At 44.4% G+C, this 22,500-nt stretch overlaps 4 non-coding genes and 3 pseudogenes across 4 annotated transcripts; all 7 read right to left on the bottom strand.

The window, feature by feature from the left end:
• Positions 1-6,079: 6,079 nt before the first annotated feature.
• Positions 6,080-6,270, bottom strand: LOC138780492 (U2 spliceosomal RNA). Its single transcript, XR_011361330.1, has one exon. It is a non-coding gene; the product is annotated as a U2 spliceosomal RNA (small nuclear RNA).
• Positions 6,271-7,205: 935 nt separating this feature from the next.
• On the bottom strand, positions 7,206-7,396 carry LOC138780483 (U2 spliceosomal RNA). Its single transcript, XR_011361328.1, has one exon. It is a non-coding gene; the product is annotated as a U2 spliceosomal RNA (small nuclear RNA).
• Positions 7,397-8,327: 931 nt separating this feature from the next.
• LOC138780474 (U2 spliceosomal RNA) lies at positions 8,328-8,544 on the bottom strand (annotated as a pseudogene).
• A 6,160-nt stretch (positions 8,545-14,704) lies between these two features.
• Positions 14,705-14,895, bottom strand: LOC138780471 (U2 spliceosomal RNA). Its single transcript, XR_011361324.1, has one exon. It is a non-coding gene; the product is annotated as a U2 spliceosomal RNA (small nuclear RNA).
• A 935-nt stretch (positions 14,896-15,830) lies between these two features.
• Positions 15,831-16,021, bottom strand: LOC138780459 (U2 spliceosomal RNA). Its single transcript, XR_011361313.1, has one exon. It is a non-coding gene; the product is annotated as a U2 spliceosomal RNA (small nuclear RNA).
• Positions 16,022-16,959: 938 nt separating this feature from the next.
• Positions 16,960-17,168, bottom strand: LOC138780481 (U2 spliceosomal RNA; annotated as a pseudogene).
• Positions 17,169-22,091: 4,923 nt separating this feature from the next.
• On the bottom strand, positions 22,092-22,180 carry LOC138780491 (U2 spliceosomal RNA; annotated as a pseudogene).
• Between the last annotated feature and the right edge of the window lie 320 nt (positions 22,181-22,500).

The raw sequence follows: 22,500 nt of genomic DNA, 5'->3' as shown, positions 1-22,500 counted from the left end.
TCACATCATTCACGTTAAAAGGGACTTGGTGGACTTATATAATAGCGCTCCATTCACTTAAAAACCATTTTCTCGCTAAAACAGGGAAATGTTTTCTGTCCAGTAAAAAATAGTAATACATTTCATTAAAACAGATGGCTAAAATGTCCTTCACAGATAAAATCTCATGTTTATATAATAAAATGTTCCTGGCCTTCCACAGAGCTGCCTTCACACAGTTTATAGTCTTCCATGCCATGATTTCTTGAGTCCTTGTTGGGCATTCCAAGCAACCATAAAAGACAGCAGCGTGATTCAGTTCTTTTATTTCAGTAATTCTTTTTATCAGAGGGGATATTTTAGTCCATACGTGTTGCGTGTAAAAACAAGTCCAAAACAGATGGTGCACGGTCTCTGCTTCCTGGCAGCCTCCCCTCGGACAGATCGCTGAGTTGGTTAAACCTCTTCGGTGCTGGAATGCCCGGCATGGAAGACACTCGTGGATGCAGCTCCAGGCCAGGTCCTTCTGTGGATTAAAAATATAATTAGCATTGGCCATTTCCCATATTTTCTTACATTTTTCTTCATTAAAATTTTTAATAGGAGCAATAAAACCACTTTCCTTTACAGTTTTTAAAATCTTCTTACTATTTGACAAGTTTTGAGCGCTTTTCCCTTTAAAACCATAAAAACTAACTGTTGTCTCTAAAACCTTATAATGTTTGGGTAGATTAAAAGCGTATGGGGAAGTTAAAATGGTGGAAAACCACCCGTTTCTCCTCATAAAATACCCAGTGTTAAAACGAACAAAATAAGACCAGTAGTTTTCTTTGGACAGGGAGTTAAGACACATACTAAAAAACTTGATTAAAAGGAAGGCTTTAAAATCAGGAAAGTCCTTACCACCCATCTTCTTTGGTTTACTTACAATCTCTCTTTTTAATTTTTCCATCCTAGAGCTCCATAAAAAAGTAAAACAGGCTTTGGTTATTTTTTTAAGAACAACTTCTGGAGGGGGAAACACCATACTTAAATATAATAAAATAGGTAAAATCACCATCTTGGTAATTAAAACCCTCCCCTCCATTGTCAGTTTTCTCATGTTCCACATACATAGCTTCTGGTTTACTTTTTGTGCCACCAAGTCCCAACTACTAAAACCATTGTTTGACTCATTAAAGGAGACACCTAAAATCTGTACAGATTCGGACACCGGAACAGGAATGTCAATTAAAACCATTCCATTTATGTTTAAAATACTGCTTTTGTTAAAATTGACTTTAAAACCGGAGGCACAAGAAAAATACTGGATCTGTTTCAAGGTTTTTTGAAGCGATGGGGTGTCCCTGCAAAGCACCGTGACATCGTCCATGTACCCCACTGCCTTAGCCTCGAGCCCCCCCCCTCCCGGCAGGGGGACTCCGTGTATCTGTTTGTCCTTTCGTATGGCACACATTAGAGGCTCTAGGGCACAAATAAAAAGCAGTGGGGACAAGGGACACCCCTGCTTCACTCCGGATTTTAAAAAAATGTTCCGTGTCTTAAAACCATTTACTAAAACTTTACTTGTACAGTCTTGATAAAATGCTTTAAGAGACAATAAAAAACCCTCGGGTATACCCATTTTCTCTAAAACCTTAAAAAGATAAAAATGCGATACCCTGTCGAATGCCTTCTCAAAGTCTATCGATAAAACGGCAAGTTGTCCTTTCCTTGACTGGGTATCGCTTATCACATCCTTAATAAGGTTGAGATTGTCCCAGATGCTTCTCCCGGGTACCCCACAGACCTGATTGGAATGCACTATCTTGTCGATCATGGCCTTCAGACGGTTTGCACATAATTTGGCCATGATCTTATAATCACAATTCAGAAGGGTGATTGGTCTCCAATTCCTCAGACTCGACCTGTCTCCCTTCTTGAAGAGGAGGGAGACATCACCCTTCTTCCACGACCCCGGGAGAGCTTTGGACTTAAAAACTTCTGTTAAAAGATTAAAAAGGTCATCCTTTAAAATCCCATAAAAAGTCACATAAAATTCTATGGGTATACCGTCGGGGCCAGGTACCTTACCTGTCTTAAAACTTTTAACCGTCTCTAAAACCTCCTGCTCCGTGATATCCTGTAATAAAAAAGACTGGGAGACAGGGTCTAAAACATTGGTGATCTCCTTCAATGAGTCATTTAAAAAACATTCATCAATGTTTTTTGTATTAAAAAGATCCGCATAAAAGTCATACACTTTTTTTAAAATCCCCTGTACATCGTTTTCACCATCAATGTTATCAATTAAAACTTTCTTTTCCGTGATTTTCTTAAAAAAGTACCTGGAGCAGGTCTCGTTCTCTTCTAGGTGTTTTATTTTTGAACGGAATATTAACTCTTTCCCTTTCTGCTCCAGGCACTGAGAGATCTCTTTTCTTATGTCAATAATTTCTTTTTCTACTTCAATACCGTGATCTCTAAATTTGTACAGGGTTTGCAGACGAGTATTTAAAAGGTTAAAAAAGGCACGTTTCTCCTTAGCTTTCGAAATCCCAACCTTTATAAAAAAATCTTTTATGTTTAATTTCATTTTTTCCCACCAGGCACTGATGGGAATGTTGGGATTTCTTACTCGCCTGCAATCCTTATAAAAAGTGATAAAATCAGATAAAACCTGCGGATCTTCTAAAAGGGACACGTTTAATTTCCAGGCATTCTTACCAGTTCTCCTGTTAAAATCGCTTTTCGCTTTAAAAAACAATAGTTTGTGATCTGAAAAGATATTCGTAAAAAGATCACATTTAAAAGGCAGTACTTGATAAGAGCAGAAAATAAAATCAATTCTAGATTTACAGTTAGCGTTACCCCATGTAACGCCGGCTTCCTCTGGTACATTCGTATTACATTTCTTAAAAACATCAGTGAGTTTAAAATCTAAAACAATATTTTTAAGCATAGAAGACGTCTTATCATAGTTTCTACTCACTGATGTTGAAAGCCGGCGTTCCCCCTTTAAAATACAGTTAAAATCACCTGCTAAAACAAGAGGGTCAGAATCATTAATAAAAAGAGGTAAAACTTCTAGCATCCTAGCTCTTTCGTTTTTATCCGGAGAACCATAAAAATTTAAAAACTGCCATTTAATACCATTGATAAAAGCTTTTACAAGTAAAATTCTGCCTGGTAAAATTTCATTAAAAGTATCAATTAAAACGTTCCCTTTAAAAAGTATGGCGACCCCTGCTGATCTGGATTCGTTAGATCCAGACCAGATTGACGGACCGTGCACCCAGTCGTCTTCATATTTCTTATACGTCAAGCAATGCGGGATGCTGCACTCCTGCAGGAAGAAGACGGAAGCAGCAAAAACCGTCAAGTAATTAAAAAGGGCAACCCTTCTCACCTTCGACTGTACGCTCCTTACATTAAGGGAGAGACCGGACAACTCAGCCATTGGAGAGAGTAAAAGATGACAATCCTGTGGCTGAACTTACAACTCTCCGGCTACCCCAGAGACCCCACTCGAACTCTCATATCCCCCCACATCCGACTCAACTGTACACATGGAGGATGCCGGGGATGAACTTCCATCGCTCAAGTGACCCCCCGATAGCACAGTAGGGACCAGAGTGTCACCCCAAACTGAACACACAGGCAGTACCGCTTGCTGGGCTCCCGACTCAATCCCTTCCACCATTCCCTCTGCAGAGGTAGGATGTTCGCTCAGAATGGTTTCTGGGATCTCAGAGATGGTGACCCCTGAAACCCCCTCCTGGCAGAGAGGGGGCGGGGTACCCCGGGAAGGGGCCTTTGGAGGAGCGTCACGTGGTTTCCCCACTGCCATGAGTACTTCCATCGGCTCCTCCTGCACCACCTCCGAGTAGAGCCGGGACCCGGAGCCCTTTCGCCTCTTTACTGCGGCCTCGCCCCCCGGGGTCCTCGCACTCTGGCACAGCCTCTACCGCAGGCTGTTGGGCCAGAGAGCCGGCGCCAGTCGGCACACCTTCCCCCCCAGTCTCCTGGGGAGGGGCCTCCTTCCGGCCACCAGCTCTCCTTTTCCCCATCCTCTGTGCTTTTGGGTCTTCTGATGGTCTCTCAAGGGGGGTCACGGATACGTCCATCCCATCTCCTTTTTCCAGCTCTTGTGGGGGGACACTCTGGGTCTCCGGTTGCCTAGGCTGGTGTCCCGGTCTGGGTTTGGGTTGCCCTGGCTGCTCCGTCTTTCTCGGTCTGTGGGGACAATTTACGTATATGTGACCGAGATTGTGGCAAAAGTTGCACCTAGCACCCTGACGGCATTCTTGTGTCTCATGTTCGGTGCTGCCACATTTCTTACATGTGCTGTCACAATTTTCTCTTGTGTGCCCATATTTGTGACATGCCCTGCAGAAGTCAGGCATTCCCGCAAAGTAGAGGTCGCCACACATGTTATTTAATTTAAAACGTGCTGGTGGTAATTTCACTCCCCCTACGAAGTTGGGGTCATTAATGCACGTAACTAAAAACCGCCATTTTGAGGTCCAAATGCCAAACTCGTTCATAATCTTCCCCTGACACTTCACGCTTTTAAAGTAGGCTGCCAGGAAGGCTTCCACGTCTTTTAGACTAGCGAAAGGGGAATACATCTTAATCACCACGAGTTTGGTAATGTCGAGGACGTGCTCAATGATCCGGACCCCCTCAAGCTTCGGATGTTCCTTCTCGGGAATACTTAAAACAAAGTCACGAAAAATTCCCGTTTCAGTAAATGATACGTCGTAAATCCTCCGCTTGGGGTAATCCTGGATCGCCAAAATCTCTCGTTTCTGGATGTTAAAAACACCCATGAGCACGTCCTCTACCACGAATTTGAGACCTCGAGTATCTGCCGTATCGCCTGTGAGAATGACACGCACAGTATTCTTTATCCGGGCATAGGCCGGTACTGAACCAGGATCCGCATCCATGGTTCAAAAATTGCTCCGCTCCGCTCCGCTCCGCTCCGCTCCGTTCCGCCCTCCCTTGATCCGAAGATCGCAGGAGGCGATCGCAACCCGTTGTCTGGGGACTAAGCCGCCTGCCTATAGCAGCAAGGAGACAATCCTCCAAGGCCGACAGGACGGGTACCCCAGACACCTTCCGACCAGATCTCCTGTAGAAACTACACTTGATCTTAGCCAAAAGGCCGAGAAGCGATGGCCACAACGGTTTCCCGAAAACTCCCCTTCTCGGACACCACGTCCTTCTTGTTAAGGCGAAGCCAGACATACATACATACCCTATTATGCGCTCCACCCTCTCAGATGGCGGACCGGACGTGCTTTCACACTGCATCTCCTATTGCCTAGCACTGCCTCTGTCTTCCTTTCTGCTCTCAAATCTGAATAGCTCCACCCCCCAATCACACTGCGTCTGCTTCCACCTGATGGATGGCAGACATACACGTCTCTGTCTCTGTCTCCGTCTCTGTCTGGCATACATGACATGCAGCTAGCTCTTTGGCTGGCTGTCTCTGTAGCTGGCTGGCTGTCTCTGTGGCTGGCTGCCTAGCTGGCTAGCTTATTATTAGTACCTACCTACCTACCTACCTACCTATCTATCTATCTATCTATCTATCTATCTATCTATCTATCTATCTTATCTAATGTATCTAATCTATCTATCAAAGAACATGGAGGGTGAATTCTCCCAGCTGGAGCCGTAGGCAGGCAGCATCAGCAGGATACATCGGCCATCGGCCACCAGGAAATACAAAGGAAACGGTTTAATAAACGGCACCTACCTTTCCACCTACCTGCTCGGTCGCTTGACCGGCTGCAACTGAGCTGCTTGTTGTGCTGGCAGCTGTGTATAGCAGCAAAGCCTTGATGACATCACGTCCCGCGATGACATCACCAGCACTGGCCCGGCAGCCAAGTTGTAAACAAGTCTGGCAGTTGGTTGCCATGGCAACAGAGGCCAGCAAGTCTTGGACAAACAAACTTTTCGTAGCCACACTCGGGGGCTAATTTTTCGGGGTCGGTCCACCTGCGCACAACACACTCGAGGGAGGGATGTTTCTTGCAACACAGTAGTTTCAGGTGCAGCCGGCTTGTTTCCTTCTTCATTCTTTTGCTCTGTTTTTTGCAAACTCATTAGGGGGTGCACTGAACCTGGAGGCACTGCAATACCAGGTCAATGCCTGGAGAGGACAGAGCAAGCTCTTTTTCCATCTCCCTGTTCTAAAAATCCATTTAATATATGGTCCCCAGATAGGGGACGTATCAGATATTAAACTGATAAGAACAGATACTACACTTGATCTTAGCCAAAAGGCCGAGAAGCGATGGCCACAACGGTTTCCCGAAAACTCCCCTTCTCGGACACCACGTCCTTCTTGTTAAGGCGAAGCCAGACATACATACATACCCTATTATGCGCTCCACCCTCTCAGATGGCGGACCGGACGTGCTTTCACACTGCATCTCCTATTGCCTAGCACTGCCTCTGTCTTCCTTTCTGCTCTCAAATCTGAATAGCTCCACCCCCCAATCACACTGCGTCTGCTTCCACCTGATGGATGGCAGACATACACGTCTCTGTCTCTGTCTCCGTCTCTGTCTGGCATACATGACATGCAGCTAGCTCTTTGGCTGGCTGTCTCTGTAGCTGGCTGGCTGTCTCTGTGGCTGGCTGCCTAGCTGGCTAGCTTATTATTAGTACCTACCTACCTACCTACCTACCTACCTACCTACCTATCTATCTATCTATCTATCTATCTATCTTATCTAATGTATCTAATCTATCTATCAAAGAACATGGAGGGTGAATTCTCCCAGCTGGAGCCGTAGGCAGGCAGCATCAGCAGGATACATCGGCCATCGGCCACCAGGAAATACAAAGGAAACGGTTTAATAAACGGCACCTACCTTTCCACCTACCTGCTCGGTCGCTTGACCGGCTGCAACTGAGCTGCTTGTTGTGCTGGCAGCTGTGTATAGCAGCAAAGCCTTGATGACATCACGTCCCGCGATGACATCACCAGCACTGGCCCGGCAGCCAAGTTGTAAACAAGTCTGGCAGTTGGTTGCCATGGCAACAGAGGCCAGCAAGTCTTGGACAAACAAACTTTTCGTAGCCACACTCGGGGGCTAATTTTTCGGGGTCGGTCCACCTGCGCACAACACACTCGAGGGAGGGATGTTTCTTGCAACACAGTAGTTTCAGGTGCAGCCGGCTTGTTTCCTTCTTCATTCTTTTGCTCTGTTTTTTGCAAACTCATTAGGGGGTGCACTGAACCTGGAGGCACTGCAATACCAGGTCAATGCCTGGAGAGGACAGAGCAAGCTCTTTTTCCATCTCCCTGTTCTAAAAATCCATTTAATATATGGTCCCCAGATAGGGGACGTATCAGATATTAAACTGATAAGAACAGATACTACACTTGATCTTAGCCAAAAGGCCGAGAAGCGATGGCCACAACGGTTTCCCGAAAACTCCCCTTCTCGGACACCACGTCCTTCTTGTTAAGGCGAAGCCAGACATACATACATACCCTATTATGCGCTCCACCCTCTCAGATGGCGGACCGGACGTGCTTTCACACTGCATCTCCTATTGCCTAGCACTGCCTCTGTCTTCCTTTCTGCTCTCAAATCTGAATAGCTCCACCCCCCAATCACACTGCGTCTGCTTCCACCTGATGGATGGCAGACATACACGTCTCTGTCTCTGTCTCCGTCTCTGTCTGGCATACATGACATGCAGCTAGCTCTTTGGCTGGCTGTCTCTGTAGCTGGCTGGCTGTCTCTGTGGCTGGCTGCCTAGCTGGCTAGCTTATTATTAGTACCTACCTACCTACCTACCTACCTACCTACCTATCTATCTATCTATCTATCTATCTATCTTATCTAATGTATCTAATCTATCTATCAAAGAACATGGAGGGTGAATTCTCCCAGCTGGAGCCGTAGGCAGGCAGCATCAGCAGGATACATCGGCCATCGGCCACCAGGAAATACAAAGGAAACGGTTTAATAAACGGCACCTACCTTTCCACCTACCTGCTCGGTCGCTTGACCGGCTGCAACTGAGCTGCTTGTTGTGCTGGCAGCTGTGTATAGCAGCAAAGCCTTGATGACATCACGTCCCGCGATGACATCACCAGCACTGGCCCGGCAGCCAAGTTGTAAACAAGTCTGGCAGTTGGTTGCCATGGCAACAGAGGCCAGCAAGTCTTGGACAAACAAACTTTTCGTAGCCACACTCGGGGGCTAATTTTTCGGGGTCGGTCCACCTGCGCACAACACACTCGAGGGAGGGATGTTTCTTGCAACACAGTAGTTTCAGGTGCAGCCGGCTTGTTTCCTTCTTCATTCTTTTGCTCTGTTTTTTGCAAACTCATTAGGGGGTGCACTGAACCTGGAGGCACTGCAATACCAGGTCAATGCCTGGAGAGGACAGAGCAAGCTCTTTTTCCATCTCCCTGTTCTAAAAATCCATTTAATATATGGTCCCCAGATAGGGGACGTATCAGATATTAAACTGATAAGAACAGATTTTTTTTTTTAAGTTGGCTACCCCTTAAGATGGGGGCCTTCTTTATTTAGGTCAACAAGATATTACAAAACAAAATATTTTACAAGGATAAAAAAGCATAAATACAATTTTCTCAATAAAATACAATTTTTCCAATAAAATACATTGTTTTGCATAAAATCACATCATTCACGTTAAAAGGGACTTGGTGGACTTATATAATAGCGCTCCATTCACTTAAAAACCATTTTCTCGCTAAAACAGGGAAATGTTTTCTGTCCAGTAAAAAATAGTAATACATTTCATTAAAACAGATGGCTAAAATGTCCTTCACAGATAAAATCTCATGTTTATATAATAAAATGTTCCTGGCCTTCCACAGAGCTGCCTTCACACAGTTTATAGTCTTCCATGCCATGATTTCTTGAGTCCTTGTTGGGCATTCCAAGCAACCATAAAAGACAGCAGCGTGATTCAGTTCTTTTATTTCAGTAATTCTTTTTATCAGAGGGGATATTTTAGTCCATACGTGTTGCGTGTAAAAACAAGTCCAAAACAGATGGTGCACGGTCTCTGCTTCCTGGCAGCCTCCCCTCGGACAGATCGCTGAGTTGGTTAAACCTCTTCGGTGCTGGAATGCCCGGCATGGAAGACACTCGTGGATGCAGCTCCAGGCCAGGTCCTTCTGTGGATTAAAAATATAATTAGCATTGGCCATTTCCCATATTTTCTTACATTTTTCTTCATTAAAATTTTTAATAGGAGCAATAAAACCACTTTCCTTTACAGTTTTTAAAATCTTCTTACTATTTGACAAGTTTTGAGCGCTTTTCCCTTTAAAACCATAAAAACTAACTGTTGTCTCTAAAACCTTATAATGTTTGGGTAGATTAAAAGCGTATGGGGAAGTTAAAATGGTGGAAAACCACCCGTTTCTCCTCATAAAATACCCAGTGTTAAAACGAACAAAATAAGACCAGTAGTTTTCTTTGGACAGGGAGTTAAGACACATACTAAAAAACTTGATTAAAAGGAAGGCTTTAAAATCAGGAAAGTCCTTACCACCCATCTTCTTGGTTTACTTACAATCTCTCTTTTTAATTTTTCCATCCTAGAGCTCCATAAAAAAGTAAAACAGGCTTTGGTTATTTTTTTAAGAACAACTTCTGGAGGGGGAAACACCATACTTAAATATAATAAAATAGGTAAAATCACCATCTTGGTAATTAAAACCCTCCCCTCCATTGTCAGTTTTCTCATGTTCCACATACATAGCTTCTGGTTTACTTTTTGTGCCACCAAGTCCCAACTACTAAAACCATTGTTTGACTCATTAAAGGAGACACCTAAAATCTGTACAGATTCGGACACCGGAACAGGAATGTCAATTAAAACCATTCCATTTATGTTTAAAATACTGCTTTTGTTAAAATTGACTTTAAAACCGGAGGCACAAGAAAAATACTGGATCTGTTTCAAGGTTTTTTGAAGCGATGGGGTGTCCCTGCAAAGCACCGTGACATCGTCCATGTACCCCACTGCCTTAGCCTCGAGCCCCCCCCCTCCCGGCAGGGGGACTCCGTGTATCTGTTTGTCCTTTCGTATGGCACACATTAGAGGCTCTAGGGCACAAATAAAAAGCAGTGGGGACAAGGGACACCCCTGCTTCACTCCGGATTTTAAAAAAATGTTCCGTGTCTTAAAACCATTTACTAAAACTTTACTTGTACAGTCTTGATAAAATGCTTTAAGAGACAATAAAAAACCCTCGGGTATACCCATTTTCTCTAAAACCTTAAAAGATAAAAATGCGATACCCTGTCGAATGCCTTCTCAAAGTCTATCGATAAAACGGCAAGTTGTCCTTTCCTTGACTGGGTATCGCTTATCACATCCTTAATAAGGTTGAGATTGTCCCAGATGCTTCTCCCGGGTACCCCACAGACCTGATTGGAATGCACTATCTTGTCGATCATGGCCTTCAGACGGTTTGCACATAATTTGGCCATGATCTTATAATCACAATTCAGAAGGGTGATTGGTCTCCAATTCCTCAGACTCGACCTGTCTCCCTTCTTGAAGAGGAGGGAGACATCACCCTTCTTCCACGACCCCGGGAGAGCTTTGGACTTAAAAACTTCTGTTAAAAGATTAAAAAGGTCATCCTTTAAAATCCCATAAAAAGTCACATAAAATTCTATGGGTATACCGTCGGGGCCAGGTACCTTACCTGTCTTAAAACTTTTAACCGTCTCTAAAACCTCCTGCTCCGTGATATCCTGTAATAAAAAGACTGGGAGACAGGGTCTAAAACATTGGTGATCTCCTTCAATGAGTCATTTAAAAAACATTCATCAATGTTTTTTGTATTAAAAAGATCCGCATAAAAGTCATACACTTTTTTTAAAATCCCCTGTACATCGTTTTCACCATCAATGTTATCAATTAAAACTTTCTTTTCCGTGATTTTCTTAAAAAAGTACCTGGAGCAGGTCTCGTTCTCTTCTAGGTGTTTTATTTTTGAACGGAATATTAACTCTTTCCCTTTCTGCTCCAGGCACTGAGAGATCTCTTTTCTTATGTCAATAATTTCTTTTTCTACTTCAATACCGTGATCTCTAAATTTGTACAGGGTTTGCAGACGAGTATTTAAAAGGTTAAAAAAGGCACGTTTCTCCTTAGCTTTCGAAATCCCAACCTTTATAAAAAAATCTTTTATGTTTAATTTCATTTTTTCCCACCAGGCACTGATGGGAATGTTGGGATTTCTTACTCGCCTGCAATCCTTATAAAAAGTGATAAAATCAGATAAAACCTGCGGATCTTCTAAAAGGGACACGTTTAATTTCCAGGCATTCTTACCAGTTCTCCTGTTAAAATCGCTTTTCGCTTTAAAAAACAATAGTTTGTGATCTGAAAAGATATTCGTAAAAAGATCACATTTAAAAGGCAGTACTTGATAAGAGCAGAAAATAAAATCAATTCTAGATTTACAGTTAGCGTTACCCCATGTAACGCCGGCTTCCTCTGGTACATTCGTATTACATTTCTTAAAAACATCAGTGAGTTTAAAATCTAAAACAATATTTTTAAGCATAGAAGACGTCTTATCATAGTTTCTACTCACTGATGTTGAAAGCCGGCGTTCCCCCTTTAAAATACAGTTAAAATCACCTGCTAAAACAAGAGGGTCAGAATCATTAATAAAAAGAGGTAAAACTTCTAGCATCCTAGCTCTTTCGTTTTTATCCGGAGAACCATAAAAATTTAAAAACTGCCATTTAATACCATTGATAAAAGCTTTTACAAGTAAATTCTGCCTGGTAAAATTTCATTAAAAGTATCAATTAAAACGTTCCCTTTAAAAAGTATGGCGACCCCTGCTGATCTGGATTCGTTAGATCCAGACCAGATTGACGGACCGTGCACCCAGTCGTCTTCATATTTCTTATACGTCAAGCAATGCGGGATGCTGCACTCCTGCAGGAAGAAGACGGAAGCAGCAAAAACCGTCAAGTAATTAAAAAGGGCAACCCTTCTCACCTTCGACTGTACGCTCCTTACATTAAGGGAGAGACCGGACAACTCAGCCATTGGAGAGAGTAAAAGATGACAATCCCGTGGCTGAACTTACAACTCTCCGGCTACCCCAGAGACCCCACTCGAACTCTCATATCCCCCCACATCCGACTCAACTGTACACATGGAGGATGCCGGGGATGAACTTCCATCGCTCAAGTGACCCCCGACAGCACAGTAGGGACCAGAGTGTCACCCCAAACTGAACACACAGGCAGTACCGCTTGCTGGGCTCCCGACTCAATCCCTTCCACCATTCCCTCTGCAGAGGTAGGATGTTCGCTCAGAATGGTTTCTGGGATCTCAGAGATGGTGACCCCTGAAACCCCCTCCTGGCAGAGAGGGGGCGGGGTACCCCGGGAAGGGGCCTTTGGAGGAGCGTCACGTGGTTTCCCCACTGCCATGAGTACTTCCATCGGCTCCTCCTGCACCACCTCCGAGTAGAGCCGGGACCCGGAGCCCTTTCGCCTCTTTACTGCGGCCTCGCCCCCGGGGTCCTCGCACTCTGGCACAGCCTCTACCGCAGGCTGTTGGGCCAGAGAGCCGGCGCCAGTCGGCACACCTTCCCCCCCAGTCTCCTGGGGAGGGGCCTCCTTCCGGCCACCAGCTCTCCTTTTCCCCATCCTCTGTGCTTTTGGGTCTTCTGATGGTCTCTCAAGGGGGGTCACGGATACGTCCATCCCATCTCCTTTTTCCAGCTCTTGTGGGGGACACTCTGGGTCTCCGGTTGCCTAGGCTGGTGTCCCGGTCTGGGTTTGGGTTGCCCTGGCTGCTCCGTCTTTCTCGGTCTGTGGGGACAATTTACGTATATGTGACCGAGATTGTGGCAAAAGTTGCACCTAGCACCCTGACGGCATTCTTGTGTCTCATGTTCGGTGCTGCCACATTTCTTACATGTGCTGTCACAATTTTCTCTTGTGTGCCCATATTTGTGACATGCCCTGCAGAAGTCAGGCATTCCCGCAAAGTAGAGGTCGCCACACATGTTATTTAATTTAAAACGTGCTGGTGGTAATTTCACTCCCCCTACGAAGTTGGGGTCATTAATGCACGTAACTAAAAACCGCCATTTTGAGGTCCAAATGCCAAACTCGTTCATAATCTTCCCCTGACACTTCACGCTTTTAAAGTAGGCTGCCAGGAAGGCTTCCACGTCTTTTAGACTAGCGAAAGGGGAATACATCTTAATCACCACGAGTTTGGTAATGTCGAGGACGTGCTCAATGATCCGGACCCCCTCAAGCTTCGGATGTTCCTTCTCGGGAATACTTAAAACAAAGTCACGAAAAATTCCCGTTTCAGTAAATGATACGTCGTAAATCCTCCGCTTGGGGTAATCCTGGATCGCCAAAATCTCTCGTTTCTGGATGTTAAAAACACCCATGAGCACGTCCTCTACCACGAATTTGAGACCTCGAGTATCTGCCGTATCGCCTGTGAGAATGACACGCACAGTATTCTTTATCCGGGCATAGGCCGGTACTGAACCAGGATCCGCATCCATGGTTCAAAAATTGCTCCGCTCCGCTCCGCTCCGCTCCGCTCCGTTCCGCCCTCCCTTGATCCGAAGATCGCAGGAGGCGATCGCAACCCGTTGTCTGGGGACTAAGCCGCCTGCCTATAGCAGCAAGGAGACAATCCTCCAAGGCCGACAGGACGGGTACCCCAGACACCTTCTGACCAGATCTCCTGTAGAAACTACACTTGATCTTAGCCAAAAGGCCGAGAAGCGATGGCCACAACGGTTTCCCGAAAACTCCCCTTCTCGGACACCACGTCCTTCTTGTTAAGGCGAAGCCAGACATACATACATACCCTATTATGCGCTCCACCCTCTCAGATGGCGGACCGGACGTGCTTTCACACTGCATCTCCTATTGCCTAGCACTGCCTCTGTCTTCCTTTCTGCTCTCAAATCTGAATAGCTCCACCCCCCAATCACACTGCGTCTGCTTCCACCTGATGGATGGCAGACATACACGTCTCTGTCTCTGTCTCCGTCTCTGTCTGGCATACATGACATGCAGCTAGCTCTTTGGCTGGCTGTCTCTGTAGCTGGCTGGCTGTCTCTGTGGCTGGCTGCCTAGCTGGCTAGCTTATTATTAGTACCTACCTACCTACCTACCTACCTACCTATCTATCTATCTATCTATCTATCTATCTATCTTATCTAATGTATCTAATCTATCTATCAAAGAACATGGAGGGTGAATTCTCCCAGCTGGAGCCGTAGGCAGGCAGCATCAGCAGGATACATCGGCCATCGGCCACCAGGAAATACAAAGGAAACGGTTTAATAAACGGCACCTACCTTTCCACCTACCTGCTCGGTCGCTTGACCGGCTGCAACTGAGCTGCTTGTTGTGCTGGCAGCTGTGTATAGCAGCAAAGCCTTGATGACATCACGTCCCGCGATGACATCACCAGCACTGGCCCGGCAGCCAAGTTGTAAACAAGTCTGGCAGTTGGTTGCCATGGCAACAGAGGCCAGCAAGTCTTGGACAAACAAACTTTTCGTAGCCACACTCGGGGGCTAATTTTTCGGGGTCGGTCCACCTGCGCACAACACACTCGAGGGAGGGATGTTTCTTGCAACACAGTAGTTTCAGGTGCAGCCGGCTTGTTTCCTTCTTCATTCTTTTGCTCTGTTTTTTGCAAACTCATTAGGGGGTGCACTGAACCTGGAGGCACTGCAATACCAGGTCAATGCCTGGAGAGGACAGAGCAAGCTCTTTTTCCATCTCCCTGTTCTAAAAATCCATTTAATATATGGTCCCCAGATAGGGGACGTATCAGATATTAAACTGATAAGAACAGATACTACACTTGATCTTAGCCAAAAGGCCGAGAAGCGATGGCCACAACGGTTTCCCGAAAACTCCCCTTCTCGGACACCACGTCCTTCTTGTTAAGGCGAAGCCAGACATACATACATACCCTATTATGCGCTCCACCCTCTCAGATGGCGGACCGGACGTGCTTTCACACTGCATCTCCTATTGCCTAGCACTGCCTCTGTCTTCCTTTCTGCTCTCAAATCTGAATAGCTCCACCCCCCAATCACACTGCGTCTGCTTCCACCTGATGGATGGCAGACATACACGTCTCTGTCTCTGTCTCCGTCTCTGTCTGGCATACATGACATGCAGCTAGCTCTTTGGCTGGCTGTCTCTGTAGCTGGCTGGCTGTCTCTGTGGCTGGCTGCCTAGCTGGCTAGCTTATTATTAGTACCTACCTACCTACCTACCTACCTATCTATCTATCTATCTATCTATCTATCTATCTATCTATCTTATCTAATGTATCTAATCTATCTATCAAAGAACATGGAGGGTGAATTCTCCCAGCTGGAGCCGTAGGCAGGCAGCATCAGCAGGATACATCGGCCATCGGCCACCAGGAAATACAAAGGAAACGGTTTAATAAACGGCACCTACCTTTCCACCTACCTGCTCGGTCGCTTGACCGGCTGCAACTGAGCTGCTTGTTGTGCTGGCAGCTGTGTATAGCAGCAAAGCCTTGATGACATCACGTCCCGCGATGACATCACCAGCACTGGCCCGGCAGCCAAGTTGTAAACAAGTCTGGCAGTTGGTTGCCATGGCAACAGAGGCCAGCAAGTCTTGGACAAACAAACTTTTCGTAGCCACACTCGGGGGCTAATTTTTCGGGGTCGGTCCACCTGCGCACAACACACTCGAGGGAGGGATGTTTCTTGCAACACAGTAGTTTCAGGTGCAGCCGGCTTGTTTCCTTCTTCATTCTTTTGCTCTGTTTTTTGCAAACTCATTAGGGGGTGCACTGAACCTGGAGGCACTGCAATACCAGGTCAATGCCTGGAGAGGACAGAGCAAGCTCTTTTTCCATCTCCCTGTTCTAAAAATCCATTTAATATATGGTCCCCAGATAGGGGACGTATCAGATATTAAACTGATAAGAACAGATACTACACTTGATCTTAGCCAAAAGGCCGAGAAGCGATGGCCACAACGGTTTCCCGAAAACTCCCCTTCTCGGACACCACGTCCTTCTTGTTAAGGCGAAGCCAGACATACATACATACCCTATTATGCGCTCCACCCTCTCAGATGGCGGACCGGACGTGCTTTCACACTGCATCTCCTATTGCCTAGCACTGCCTCTGTCTTCCTTTCTGCTCTCAAATCTGAATAGCTCCACCCCCCAATCACACTGCGTCTGCTTCCACCTGATGGATGGCAGACATACACGTCTCTGTCTCTGTCTCCGTCTCTGTCTGGCATACATGACATGCAGCTAGCTCTTTGGCTGGCTGTCTCTGTAGCTGGCTGGCTGTCTCTGTGGCTGGCTGCCTAGCTGGCTAGCTTATTATTAGTACCTACCTACCTACCTACCTATCTATCTATCTATCTATCTATCTATCTATCTATCTATCTATCTATCTTATCTAATGTATCTAATCTATCTATCAAAGAACATGGAGGGTGAATTCTCCCAGCTGGAGCCGTAGGCAGGCAGCATCAGCAGGATACATCGGCCATCGGCCACCAGGAAATACAAGGAAACGGTTTAATAAACGGCACCTACCTTTCCACCTACCTGCTCGGTCGCTTGACCGGCTGCAACTGAGCTGCTTGTTGTGCTGGCAGCTGTGTATAGCAGCAAAGCCTTGATGACATCACGTCCCGCGATGACATCACCAGCACTGGCCCGGCAGCCAAGTTGTAAACAAGTCTGGCAGTTGGTTGCCATGGCAACAGAGGCCAGCAAGTCTTGGACAAACAAACTTTTCGTAGCCACACTCGGGGGCTAATTTTTCGGGGTCGGTCCACCTGCGCACAACACACTCGAGGGAGGGATGTTTCTTGCAACACAGTAGTTTCAGGTGCAGCCGGCTTGTTTCCTTCTTCATTCTTTTGCTCTGTTTTTTGCAAACTCATTAGGGGGTGCACTGAACCTGGAGGCACTGCAATACCAGGTCAATGCCTGGAGAGGACAGAGCAAGCTCTTTTTTCCATCTCCCTGTTCTAAAAATCCATTTAATATATGGTCCCCAGATAGGGGACGTATCAGATATTAAACTGATAAGAACAGATTTTTTTTTTTTTTTTTTTTTTCCTCAGTTTTCTGGACTACAGTCAAACGGCCATCAGGTCACCTACCATGACTCATCACAGCAACCAAGTCCATAAAAAACATCATAGGAATACTAAACAAAAAAACTAAAACCATTCAAAAAACAAAAACACAAAAAACAAAATTGGTCAAGATTACTCACATGTTACCCCATCGCGAAAATTTCCAAATGTCTTCTGCTTTGTCTTCTCCATTCCTTTCTTTTCCACCAGATAGACGACAAAGACTCTCGCTAAAAACAGTTTTTTGCATTCAATAGGAGAAATAAAAACATGTTTAAAAACCAGCAAATTACGACAATCCCATAAAACTTCTTTAAAAATTGAAAAAACAATCCAACACACTCGGGCACTTGTCTCTTTGCTAAAATCTTGACCAATTAAAATCCTTTGAAAATTAAAATGACTAAGACCAGTAACAGCACTAAAAAACTCTCTAAAAGGGATAAAAGCGTTTTAGCATAAAACAGTCCCAAAAAATATGAAAAATGTCCTCCCTCCCAACACAACCTTCTCTAGGGCACTTATCGTTCACACGTATTCCTCGTCCATTCAAAAATGCCCGTGTTGGGAGACATCCATGCAAGGACAGCCACGCCACATCCCTCTGTCTATTAGAGAGACCAAAAACATTAAAAAGGTTCCAGACCTTTGCTGACTGTACAGAATTGCAGAATGGTACTTCATATAACCTCTCGTCTTTTCTCAAGGCTCGCTGTATTTTCTCTTTTCAGGCTTACCTAAAGAGCTCAGGTTATACTGATCATTGAAGGACCTAAGGACCACATAAAAGGTAGGAATAACAAATGACATGGGTCTACTCAGATCCTTCTCACACCAGCCCCATTTAGTAAACAACCATCCTGCTAAATACCTGCACATGTCAGCGGTCCTACTATTGTTCTGGCTAGTCTTAAAAATCAATAAAAAATAATGCATTTTTAAAAACAAATCAACATTCGGAAAATTAAAACCACCATATTTCTCACTACTTAAAACCTTTTCTCTTCTCATTTTCTCCATCTTAGAACCCCAAAAAAAGATAAAAAGTTTCCTCGTCGTTCTTCTAACCCACAATGGTTTGGGTGGAAAAATCATTGCAATGTATAAAAGCATCGGTAAAATCACAGTCTTAATAATTAAAATTTTTCCTTTAAAAGATAAGTTCCGTAATTTCCAAAAATTTAGCTTCTTTTCAATCTTCTGCTCCAACTCCACATAGCTCTTCCTTGCTTTTAGATCTTTCTCATAGGTCATGCCCAGGACATCAATATTGTCTTTTTTCCACCACCCCATCCACTACTACTTTTTCCTGCTTACCAAAATTACATAACTGACATTTATTCCAATTTACACTCATTCCACTCACACAACAAAATAATTAACATGTAATTGACTCTACGTAAGTCCGCCAGGGATGTACATGTAAAAACCACATCATCCATATAACTTAATGATTTCACTGTCATACCTGCACTACCTGGGATAAAAACACCATCAACACATTTATCTTTTTGCACGGATTTTAAAGAGCCTCTATAACACAAATAAAAAGAATTGGGGACAGAGGACATCCCTGGCGGACCCCAGATAAAATATTAAAAGCAGGACTAAAATGGCCATTAACTAAAACCTGAGCACTCACATCCTGATAAAAACCTCTGATTACTCTCAATAAAAACTCAGGGACACCAAGACGTTTTAACGCTAAAAACATAAAATTGTGTGGCACCTTGTCATACGCTTTTTCAAAATCTACAGACTCAACAAACAGAGGAGAATTATTAAAACCAGCACTGTAAACAATATCTCTTAAAATCAATAAATTATCAGTAATTCTCCTCCCTGGTACGGCACACACCTGGTACTCCCCCACCATGTGGCCCACCACCTCACTTATTCTTAATGCCACTATTTTTGCAATAATTTTATAATCCACGTTTAAAAGCGTAATTGGTCTCCAATTCTTAATGTCCCTTTCGTCTCCTTTTTTAAAAATAAGAGTAATCATACCCTTCTTCATTGATTCTGATAAAAGTCCTGAATTAAAAACATGCTGGATGACATAGGTAAAATCTTCTTTTAAAATATCCCAAAAGGCAATATAAAATTCTACAGGGAGACCGTCTCCTCCTGGCGTCTTCCCATTCGCCATCTTGTCTATTGCTTGTTTGATCTCCCCTTCACCAACGTCACCATTTAAAAATTCTTGCATGTTATCAGGAATACAATTATCTAAAACCTTACAATAGTCGTTCATCTCTGCCTCACTAGCTCTGCTTTGATTACTAAAAGTGTTTTGTAAAAATTACCGACCTCTTCCACCACTTCATCACCAGTCACTTCTCCTGTGGAAGTTAAAACGGATTTAAAATATCCTTTGGCCTTAAAACACTTTTTAAAAAAGAAACGGGAACACTGCTCATCCTCCTCCATCTTCTGTACCTTGGCCGCATACACAATATTCTTCCCCCTTTCCACCAATGCTTTCCTCATCTCTTCTTTTATCTTCTTTACCTCCACCTCCACATCAATCCCAACACTTTTAAATTTATATAGCGCCTCTAGTTGGGATATTAGGTCTGCTTCTTTCTTTCTCTTCTTTTTAGCTTTTTCTATGCAAGTGTTCTTAAAAAATTGTGCGAATCTGACTTTGGACCAGTCCCACCAAGCTAAAATATCTTTAAAATTCCGTTTCTTTGACACACAAAATAAAAACTCCTTCTTAAAATCTTCTATTACTTCCTCTTCCTGTAACAGACTTACATTCAGCTTCCACAGCCCTCTCCCAAAGCTAGTGGATTCATTAATACTAATCTCAGCCACCACCATCTTATGGTCTGAGAAAGAAAGCATCATGTGATCGCACCGGACCACCTTGACCCCTTCAGACACAAAAATGTAATCCAACCGGGATCTACAGCGGCCACTATCCGATATATGTGTAAATCTGTCATCAGTGCTAATCATCAGCCCAGTATCAATGTAACGTAAGTCTTGTATAATCTGATTTAAAGCATTGGAAGTAACATCAGTTCTTACTTCAGCAGAGCTCTCACGATCATTGGCAGATCGAATACAATTAAAATCTCCAGCGACTACTGTAAAATCACGCCCAGGCATAAAATATTTAAGAGACTCTAAAAATAAAATCCGTGCTTGTTTTCAGCAGGTGCATAAACATTAAAAATTCTTATTCTCTGTCCCATAAAATCCAGATTTAAAACCATACAACGTCCTGGGATTAAAATCTGGCAATCTAAAACTTAATACCATCATTTTTCAATAAAATACCAATGCCTTCATTTTTATTGTCTGTGCATGGAGACCAAAAAGACTGCCCCTTCCTCCACTCCTCTCCATGTGGGGCAGATTTTATTGCACATTCTTGTAAACAGAGGATATTCCGCAATTAACATTCTCGAGGGCGCTCTAATATTGCTGCTCTCCTACTTGCAGACCCAATACTTCGCACATTAATTGTAGCCACACATAAACTCATTAAAAAATTAATGAGAAAAATCATGTTCACAGCCATGGCAGCTACTTTTTAAAACTCTGACTTTCCACTTCTCCTCATAACACTCACATTACAATCAGGCGACCCTGGATCAGAGTCCCTGTCCATCTCTTCATTCCACTCCTGAACAGGATCCTCCTGTTCACCAGACCATCTTCCTTTTTTGGATTTCCTCCTCTCACTTTGCAATTCATCCACCTCCTCCTCCTCACCACCAGGGTGTGACTCACCACTCCCTCGTTAGCACGTTGACCAGGTGTTAATGATGCATCAGATTCGTCTTCACCTTCTTCCATTTGCTCTCCCTCCTCCACCACAGGGTCAGTGCACTTCACTTCCATATCCACACTTAACCCCTCATTCACCAGTGACTCACCACTCCTTACTTCCTCAGAGCCACTTTGTGAGTCACTTTTTCAGTTCACTTTTCCTCCCTTTCCCACCTTTTCTCTCTGTACTGGTTGTAGCACTCTGTTGTACATTTTCCACAATCACACCAGTACCAGCACCTCTCACATTTTTTCCAGACACACCAGACTCTCTTTCTTTAGGCATATCCATCTCTTTCTCACCTCCTGTATTTTTGCTCATATGCTCCTTCTTCCCTCCAGCCGCCTCAGCATAACTCCTCTTTTTATACCATAAATTACAATTTTTAGCCAATGCTCATCACTACCGCATATATCACAAGTTTTCCTCTCTGTGCATGACCCAGCATTATGCCCAGTTTTCCCGCAAATTTCTGCAACATTCTCCTCTTTCTGGACACCTGTCCTGGACATGACCATATGCATGACACCGTCTACAATATTCCAACTGCCCGTCATAGAAACAAAATCCTCTTTCTCCTCCAATAGAAAAAACTTGCGGTATACTTTTAAATCCACTTATCACATTTTCATCTTGTTTAAACTTTACCAAAAACTTCCTTTTTCCATTTAGGTAACCGTACTTATTTCTCAGTCTTCCCAAAAACTTTACTTCCTCACAGTAGCGAAGCAAAAAACCAGACACCATTTCATCGGTTACCTTAGGGTTATACATATGGATTACCACCATTTTGGACATTCGCATAAACAAAGGCACAATTTTCACCATTTTCATTACTTCTGGCTCCTCTTTCCTCTTCATCTCTTCCAAATCCTTATAGACACGCTGGCACAACTCGGAATTAAAGAAAGTGATATCGTAAATACCTTGTCTTGCAAAGTCTTGTAATCCCAACACATCCGTTACCTGTAGGTACTGAAGCTTCCGGATGATCTCCAGCACCACTTGGTCCAATCCAATTTTCTCCCGATATTGTATGGGACAAAAATCCTCACTGTGTCCCTCGACTCCTCGAGACCGTTCTCCATCCATTTTTGCAGGCTTAAATACCTACGATCGCAACCCCGTAATAATCCAGGGCCCCCACAAGGAGGACCCCGATCACCACCCCCCTCTGACCAGACCAAACGCAGCAAAGATACTACACTTGATCTTAGCCAAAAGGCCGAGAAGCGATGGCCACAACGGTTTCCCGAAAACTCCCCTTCTCGGACACCACGTCCTTCTTGTTAAGGCGAAGCCAGACATACATACATACCCTATTATGCGCTCCACCCTCTCAGATGGCGGACCGGACGTGCTTTCACACTGCATCTCCTATTGCCTAGCACTGCCTCTGTCTTCCTTTCTGCTCTCAAATCTGAATAGCTCCACCCCCCAATCACACTGCGTCTGCTTCCACCTGATGGATGGCAGACATACACGTCTCTGTCTCTGTCTCCGTCTCTGTCTGGCATACATGACATGCAGCTAGCTCTTTGGCTGCTGTCTCTGTAG

The sequence above is a fragment of the Dendropsophus ebraccatus genome, unplaced genomic scaffold (genome assembly GCF_027789765.1).
Source record: "Dendropsophus ebraccatus isolate aDenEbr1 unplaced genomic scaffold, aDenEbr1.pat pat_scaffold_830_ctg1, whole genome shotgun sequence".
NCBI classification, from domain to species: domain Eukaryota; kingdom Metazoa; phylum Chordata; class Amphibia; order Anura; family Hylidae; genus Dendropsophus; species Dendropsophus ebraccatus.
Note: the sequence above shows the minus strand (reverse complement) of the source record. Positions and strands in the feature narration are given on the sequence as shown.